Here is an 8,833-nt window from a genome sequence, read left to right on the forward strand (position 1 = left end):
GCTGTTTGTTATAGATTATAGAGGTGTGAGTGTGTGTATGTGTGTGTTTGTGTGTGCGTGCGCATGATGCGTGCATGCTCTGTGGTTGTGGGACTGACTGTTGCATTAATTGGTAACGGTGCTGACATGAAAAGCCAGACCACTGATGTAAAGTTCCCACGATGATAAACTTCAACCTTTGTGCTTCAGCATTTGAAAACGTGCGATTTTTGTATATCTCTTTCAACCAACCTGTTAATGTGAGCAGGTAAACATCCTTTTTGTTCAATTCTTCGTTGTGGTTGGTCCAGCCAAGTACAGTGGAGATGTTACCAACACATCCTTTCATAAACTTACCGACGTCCATTTTGGATGCAATGACCCCGTGGCGTTGATTCGACATTGTTGTTGTTTCAACGAGCCTGACTGGAGAGGGAGATAAAGAATGTTGTGAGTTTTTATTATTGTTTAAAGTCATCGCCGTTACCACGTGATGCTCGACTCCGTAGCAACATTTAAGCTCCGCAAGCCACAATTTCCATAGTTGTGATGTCATTAAAAAATGTTATAATTTTGGAAAATGGCCTGAAGTGCAAGGTACACTTTAGACTTTAGAGGAATTCGTTTCGGCAATTTCAGGAGAACTTATTGTGGTCCCAAATGAAGAGCCATTAACTTAATCAGGAATTTCTTTGAGTAGACTACAGTAGTTAAGTATTGGGGGTGAGGGAGAAAGGAAACCATTACCAGGAAATGAATAAATTGATCGATGCAATGTCTCCTGTTCGGGGAACTTTTGTGTTGAAATGAAAGGTAAGACCCACTCGTATTATGTTTTGCTTTTGGAAAGGCCTGACCTGACCATTGCTCATCGTGTTATTATTAATCACAGCCATTAGTGAAGTCATTGTGATGTCACGGCATTCATGGTTTGTTTGTCATAGCCACAGGCTTTCGTGCCATCTCGGGTTACATGCCCATTGTGTTTTGTGTTTTTTTTGTCATCATCGCCAGTGTTACTTGGCTGTCATTGTTTGCAAATTCAATGTACTGCTGATAAGAAATTAGTAAGATTGAACAAAAAACAATTCCTCTGTGATAAAGCGATCGCCCATCGTGATTGAACACTGTCCGGCCACGCCAAGTACCCTCCCTCAATGTGGGGTCTGTTTCGTCCCGGTATCCTTTTGGCTTTTCACTTCTTCTCTTCTCTTTATAAGGGGTGAGGTCCAATGGTATCAAACTTCTGCCCTGCCTTGCCCACGATACTCTTCCACTTCCCCCTATCCTCAGCCAACTCTCTCCACTCTCCTCCACGTTATTGTTTCCCTCCTCACACAATCTTCACATCTCAACCACGGTCTACCTCTTTTCCTCCTTCCTTGCTCCCTCAACTTATCTGCACTCTCTACCATTCCTTCTTCCTCCATCCGCACCAAGTTTTCAGCCCACTTCGTATCAATCTCCCAGTCCGTTCATCTGCATACCAATCCCCTCCCTCAGTTCATTCATACTCCTTCTATCTACTCTCTTCACTCCCATAATCCTCATGACCCAGTTGTTCTCGCAGACCTACAACCTCTGCTGTTGTCCCTGTCAGTGCCACTACTTCAACACCGGAAAGGTAGGCCGGCATCACCCAGGAACCAAAACTTTCCCTTTCAATTTCCTTGATATCTTCACCTCTGCTACCGAAGGTGAATGAGATTGTGTTTGTGTGTAGAATATCTCAAAAAGTTGAAGACGGATTCTGATGAAATTTTGTGGACAGGTTGGGTGTGTGACAAGGACGAACTGATTAGATTTTAGTGAAGATCCGGATCCAGATCCGACGACTAGAATTGTTAAAGTGATTCTTCACCATTCAGAGATAGGGCCAAAAACGATATATAGCACAATATCTCAAAAAGTTGTGGACGAATTCAGACGAAACCTGGTGGACACGGGTGTGTGACAAGGAAGAATTGATTTGACTTTGGTGAAGATTCCGATCAGAGTGTTTGTTTAATTTTTTTAAGTTTCTTCAACATTGAGAGATTCTCCATCCATACTCATCTTCAGCCCCATGTTTCTTTTAAACTCCTGGGGGTTTAAAAGAAGGTTTTGAAGTAAATTCATTTTAATCCTTTCGTTCCGATTAAGGCAGAAACAGTTTCACCGCCCGTGAATGGTGTTGGTTTTGACTAATGAAAAGCCATGTGACATTGAAGTGTTTGTACCCCGTGCCCTTCATTCGAAATGATAACCAAAGGAAATCTCAAGCAATTTTGCGGTGAAACTCCATTTTAAATTGATCCAGTTGGGTTTGCAATCCTTATTCGGACATGAGTGGGATTTTTCTGCTTAACATTCCATCATAATAATACATGTGTGGTCATTTCCTCACTTCTTAATTCAAATTGTTGCACAAAACTACTGGAATGGCCTGCCATTGAGTTGCGCTAATCTTGTCGATACTGAAGAGGTTGTTGCCCTTTCATCTCAGACTTCGATCGATGTTGATGATAGATTTTCCTTTCACTACTATACCACTCATTTACCATCCAAATTATTCCCACCTTCTTATGGGCTAAGGTAGGGAAAGGTTTTGGTTAAAGTCTTCCAAGAACCAGCTGGCCAGGCCTGCTGTTCTTCTAAAGGTAGAGGTTGATCTTTGAACATCTACCAACTCATGCGTCGTAACATCCATCCATCCGAGGGAGGGTACACTTTGATGCAATGGCCTGCCTGCGAAACACAATTCCGGTAGTTTGGAGATGAACCGAGTCTCGACGGCTCAGAAGGGGGCGTGCTACCTTTGCATCATCCCATTAGAGTCGCTTTGTATTTTATGACGTGATTATTGTCAGTTGGAGAAACATTCATACATGTCCAGTCCAGGTGACTTGAGCAGCCTATTTGGTCCACTGTAGGAAGAAGGCCTCTCCCTCAACATGGTTCATTCCGTTCCAATGAATGCAATTCGAGGCCGTCGTGCTCCGGTAAATGTTCATTTAATCTCCATCTTCTGATCATTGGTCGAGCTCTGCCTCTTCCAGGGCCCTCGCTTGGTTGCCAGTTTGTAATCCCTTGTTGTCCACTCTTCTTGTTGCATCTGGCCCAGTTAGATTTTTTTTTTTATTGTTTCCTAGAATGTCGAGTAGGTTTGTCTGATCCATGTTTCTCTTCTGCTTCTACCAAGATGCCATCTTTCCGTAGCTCTTTGTGCGGTGATCAGTGTGTCATCTCCTTTTGTTCGACACCATCATTCACTGCCCTATGTCATTGTTGGTGGAACACAGATTATAAACGTTTTGGTTTCAAACAAAAGGGCAGTTTGCTTTTCCTCACATTTTCCATACGCTGTCCATCTTGCTCTTCACTTCTTCAAATCCATTTGAACGAGTTGTCCGAAGTAAATGTTAAACAGCTGGTTTCATCAATTCAAACCTTTCTTTGTGTGGTTGTACATTTTCATGTTTAGTCCAATATTTTGACTTCATCATTTTCAATTTTTAAGGTTAGTTATCCCCACCCTTTTTGAAAAAAAAAAAAAACGGGGGAGGGGAGGGGGGGGTTGTTGGAATCGGCGCTGTCTCTCTGTCCGCCACGCTATCCCCTCCTACGTTTGAGCAGAAATTCACTAGACTTGGAACTTATGATCACTACATGGCACGAGGGTGCGACAGCTGACTTTTTGTCCTCGCTCCTCCCCCCACCCCGTCAAAAGGTCAAAGACCAAAGAATGGAATTATGAACACGTTTTTAATGAAACTTCGGATGTGCAATCAACATTGGGGAACACATGAAATATGGAATGATCTTTTGGAGTTGACACCCAGGAGCGGGAACCTAGGATCAGAGGGGGTGAAAACTGTAAAATAAAAATAAAAACAATGTCACCTGCAGGGTGACCCGTATCTTGCCAAAAGGTGACCACGTGTGACTTCTTTAAGGTCACACTGAGGTGAACAGAGCTGCTATCCACCAGGAGCGACTCCTTGAGGAATATCTGCCTACGAGAGATTCCGATGAGAATCATTCTACAGAGTAACCATGAAAAATATGCGTTTTCCTCATAATGTCACCAAATGACGTCATAATGTCTCAAGTTTGACATATCTCGAAAGCACTCATCGAGGTGTTCAATTTGAGGTACTACATGATATGGTTCCTAAAACTTGAAAATTTGACCTTGGGGTCAAATATGTTTGACCTCAGGCGCTAACCATGAAGGTCAAGGCCAATCGCCACCAAAAATTAATCAGCTGAGCGCCAGACCATGAACTATATTCCCATGAAGTTTGAAGACGATCCGATCAAAATTACTCAAAAAATAAGGGTTTCGTCGACTCCCCTGATTTGCGACAAAGTGACCTTGACCTTTGACCTTGACCTTCAAAATTTTATGCGCTGAAAGGGACCTCTATAGGCCTCTGATATGCGAAGTTACAAAAATTTCCAACGATAACTGTGCTCTGCAGAATTTTTTATATGTGATTACAGACAAACAAACAAAAAAAAACATACAAGCTGACTAACATATCTTGCAAAAACTTCGTTTTGGCAAGATAAAAAAACAAATTTAACTCAAAATTTGATATTAGGTCATGCTGGTGGAACATTATTCCATCTTTCAACTTTGCTTTGTGTAGGCATTTGCGACGGTGTGCCATCGACTTCGCTCTAATTTGAAACTGTCATATGTGAATTGTAGCTTAAGTTTGGTCTTTCTCCATCATCATCATCCACTATTTTCCCATTAATAGATTGGAAAATCAATTCATGGATTTTCACATTTAAAAAAATGTCGATGCTGTCAAAGCACATGCAGAGACAATTATTATCGGGTTGTTATTGTATAGCCCCGGACAGTTCTCTGACAGGCCCGCAGCATGGAAACGGCCGACCGATCTTCCAGGAGTGACCCAAAGATTCACCACATCCAAGATAGTGTGCCCCCATCTTCGTGAAACCAGGGTTACGAGGGAAACAGACAAGAGGGAAAGGACCGGTCCATGGGGACCAATCGGCACTCTGACCATGGCCGTGCTGCCCTGACGAACCCAAGTAGCACGGTAGAGTGGGGATGATTTGGCCCCCGACTTGCGTTGAGGATTACAAGTACCGTGAAGATGCACCCCCGATAGTCACTTGTTATCTCCACTGCTGCCTCGCTCAAGCTATAGGTCACATGAAGGTTACTCCAAATTCAGTTCCTGCTTCACACAAGGTGCTTGGATATTTCTATTTTGAACACACTATGAACTTAAAGTACATCATTATCTGCCAAACAGAATTACTTATCAGCCTTACAGGAATAATTCTCCAGTATTCATGTTGCTCACACTTACATGTTGTATGTGGATAAATGTTTATTCACCATTAAAGCATCCATCACCAAAAGTTAATTTGGATTTCATGCGTCTTATCAAGATTTCTTTGAAAATGTAGAAACTGTGCTTTTGACTGAAAAGGCTGTTAAGAGTTTTCAAACTTTGTGGAATCGTGTGTGTGTGTGTGTGTGTGTGTGAGTGCGCGTGTGTGCGTGTGTGCGTGTGTGTGAGTGCGCGTGTGTGCGTGTGTGTGTGTGTGGGGTGCGTGGTGCTTTGATGTTTTTTTAAAATTGACCAATCTCCACAAATGTTCCATTTGTACTGTGGGTGCCTATGGTCAGGTCATGGGTAAAACCCTGCACCCCTCATCCCCCTCCCAAAACAAGGGAATTCTCTACATGTGTTTGTACATCTTAAAATTAAGAAACTGACCTCAAACAAGGAAATGCCATTTGGCCTATCATTGCCATGGTGCACTCCTGGGTTAATTTTTTTTTTGACAGCTTTAAACATGAATCTTCTTGATGGTTTACTGAAGTTTAAATAACCCAATCTCGATCGGTTGACCAAGCTTGTATAAAATAAGGCAATCTCGATGCGTGTTCCTTTTAAGAATTGAAAATGGCTTGACATAACTCCCCCAACATTTCCAATCGTGCTTGGGGTACCGAGTCGAGAAGGAGGTATTTGATGCCCACGACCTAAGAGTGTGGAGACCGTGATTTTCACATGTGTACAAGTGGAATAGGGAAAGTGGTTTAACCATTGATCCCTGCCCCAGGGAGGGGGTATTGTGTGTGGGGAAACTGCCAATCCTGAAAACGTATCCTCTGGCCCCCGGAGAGAAGCGGGCATTTAAACTGAAGTATTTTTCGAATGGATTACAACGTTGCCCAATATCAACACCTGATGCTTCTCCACACTGTTACTTGTAGTCCTCAGACGTCACCATTGTCCTGTTGGCCATCTTGATATCAAAATATTTCATATGGATCTGCTTACTCCTTCACCATGGTATACCATCCATCAGGACCATTTATGTCAGGTTAGCTTAGATCTGTGACCCACTACAGGTACCATGTGAACCTGTTCCATGGTCGGGTTGTCAGCGACTAAACCGTCTCCCCCACCAGGTTTTCTGGTGAGGAGGGTGTTTGGATATGGACACCCAGCAGGATTAAGAACAAAACCTGTCAAAGGGCGGAGGAGCTCCTTGTGAGCCAACAGGCATCCATATCGAGTGCCCAACTGTCTGCGGACGTCCTCCTGCAGTTGGGTTACTTTTTATTAGGAGGTTGGTGGCAGGATTTGCACTCCGGCCACCGTAAAACCCTTCATTCCGCAAAACACAAAAACGCAAAAAAATCTGAAAACCCACTCCATGGGAGTACCTCCTGTGCAGCTTCCCTTCGCAGGACAGCTCACTGGATGACGGGATTGGGGTAAAGCTTTCAGGACCCCCAATCTTTGATGATAGGAGGGAAACCACGGGGTAACATCCCTGGGTCAGATTGCAGGAGAGTGTGTCGGAGTGGTGCTGAGGTGTCGTCCACCAGACGGCGGTCTCCTTGGGTTAACCTGAGGCGGTCCCTTCGGGTGGGTGCCTGGAATGTCCTATCCCGAAGAGAGGATGATCATCTGTCTCTGTTATCATCTGAGCTCAAGCGTTTGGACATCGGTATTGCAGCACTCTCTGCGGTTGGGAAACCGGATTGCGGCGAGATCATGGCGGGTGGTTTCACCTACTATTGGTCTGGTCGCTCTGATGGTTTCCATACTCACGGAGTTGCTGAAGCTGTGTCCAATAAGCTGACCCCAATGATAATTGAGGTAACACTGGTCAACGAGCGTATTATGACAAAGGATTCGTCCGTCACTCCTTAGGTGTCATTTCCCTGGTCTCTGTCTATGCTCCGACTGAGGCGAGTGACCTCACCATGAAGGACGCACTCTGTCACACTCGAGTCTGTGGTTGATCAGTGCCCCAGACGAGATACACTTCTAGTCTTGGGGGATTTCAATGCATCGACTGGAACTGATAGGGATGGTTATGAGGTGTGTGTTGGTCCCCATGGGTCAGGAACTATGAACCAGAATAGCACTAAGTTCCTTGACTTTGCAAGAAGTCATGGACTTGGGGTTGCTGGTTCATGGTTTCAGCACCCATAAGCTCATCGCTGGACTTGGTATTCCAACTCCAACGCTAGCGGTGTGGCAAAGGAGATTGATCATGTCCTCGTTGACGGTCGCTGGAGGACGATCCAAAACTGCAGGGTCTACCAGAGTGCTCAGTTCCTCAATACTGAGCACCGGCTTGTTGTAGCAACTCTAAAGCTGCACCTTAAATCCTGGAGAATGGTACCATCCCAGCCTAGGCTGGATGTTGGCAAGCTCAAGGACGAGAGAGTTGCTGAGGAGTTTGCGAACAGGCTGAGTGGACACTTGGGGGTCTGGGTGCTTTGGGGGGTCCTGAAGAGTTGTGGAGTGCCTTCAAGACCACCGTCCTTGATGTTGCCGGTGGATGTCTTGGAACTCACCGCAGGCAAAGAAGAATTTTGTCTCTCAACGGACACTGGATACCATTGACCAGAGTTGCAGGGCCAGGCTGAATGGCAGAGCTGAGCTGTTCAGGGAGCTGAGGCGTAAAACTGTACGTGCACTGAGGGCGGACAAGGAGGCCTATGTGCGAGGAATCTGTGAGGGGGTAGAGCATCACCTGTGGACAGGTGATTCTCGTCCTGCTTACAGGGGAATTCGCGCATTGCGTTCATCCAAGCCCATCCCTCAGTGCACTGCAGTGAGAGCAGAGGGTGGTAGGCTCTTGACAGAGGAGTCTGAAGTGAAGGCCCGCTGGGCCGGTTACTTTGAGCGGTTGTACCAGGCTGATCCCCCAGCTGTCGAGTTGGACGTCAGGGGTGTTACAATCCCTGTTGCTGACCCTCCAATCAACTGTGGTCCACCTTCGCTTGTGGAAACACAGGCTGCGGTGAACCGGTTGAAATGGGGTAAAGCTCCAGGGATCTGTGACATCCATGCTGAACTTCTCAAGGCTGGTGGAAATGCTGCACTCGTGTCGTTGCATGCAGTTTTGTGCTCTGCCTGGAACACAGGCATCATCCTAACTGATTGGAAGAGGGGCCTTGTTGTCCCTCTCTGGAAAGGGAAGGGTGATCGCCAAGACTGCAATAACTACCGAGGGGTGACGCTGCTCTCGGTGCCGGGCAAGGTCTTTGCTCGGATAATTCTTGATAGGGTTCGCCACCATCTGCTTGAGCACCAGCGTCCAGAGCAGTCAGGCTTTACACCAAAGAGGTCAACGATTGACCGTATCCTTGCTCTTCGTGTCCTCACCGAACGCAGACAAGAGTTTTGGCAGGGGCTGCTTGCGGCCTATGTTGATCTCTGTAAAGCGTTCAATTCAGTGAATCGGGATGCCCTCTGGAGGATTCTTGGTCTTCGTGGGGTGCCACCAAAACTGATCGATCTGATGTCTGAACTCTACTCTGGTACTGAGAGTGCTGTGAAGTGTGGTGGTACAA

The sequence above is a fragment of the Eptatretus burgeri genome, chromosome 15 (assembly GCF_056783735.1).
Source record: "Eptatretus burgeri isolate ZD-2024b chromosome 15, Ebu_testis_v1, whole genome shotgun sequence".
Lineage (NCBI taxonomy): Eukaryota > Metazoa > Chordata > Myxini > Myxiniformes > Myxinidae > Eptatretus > Eptatretus burgeri.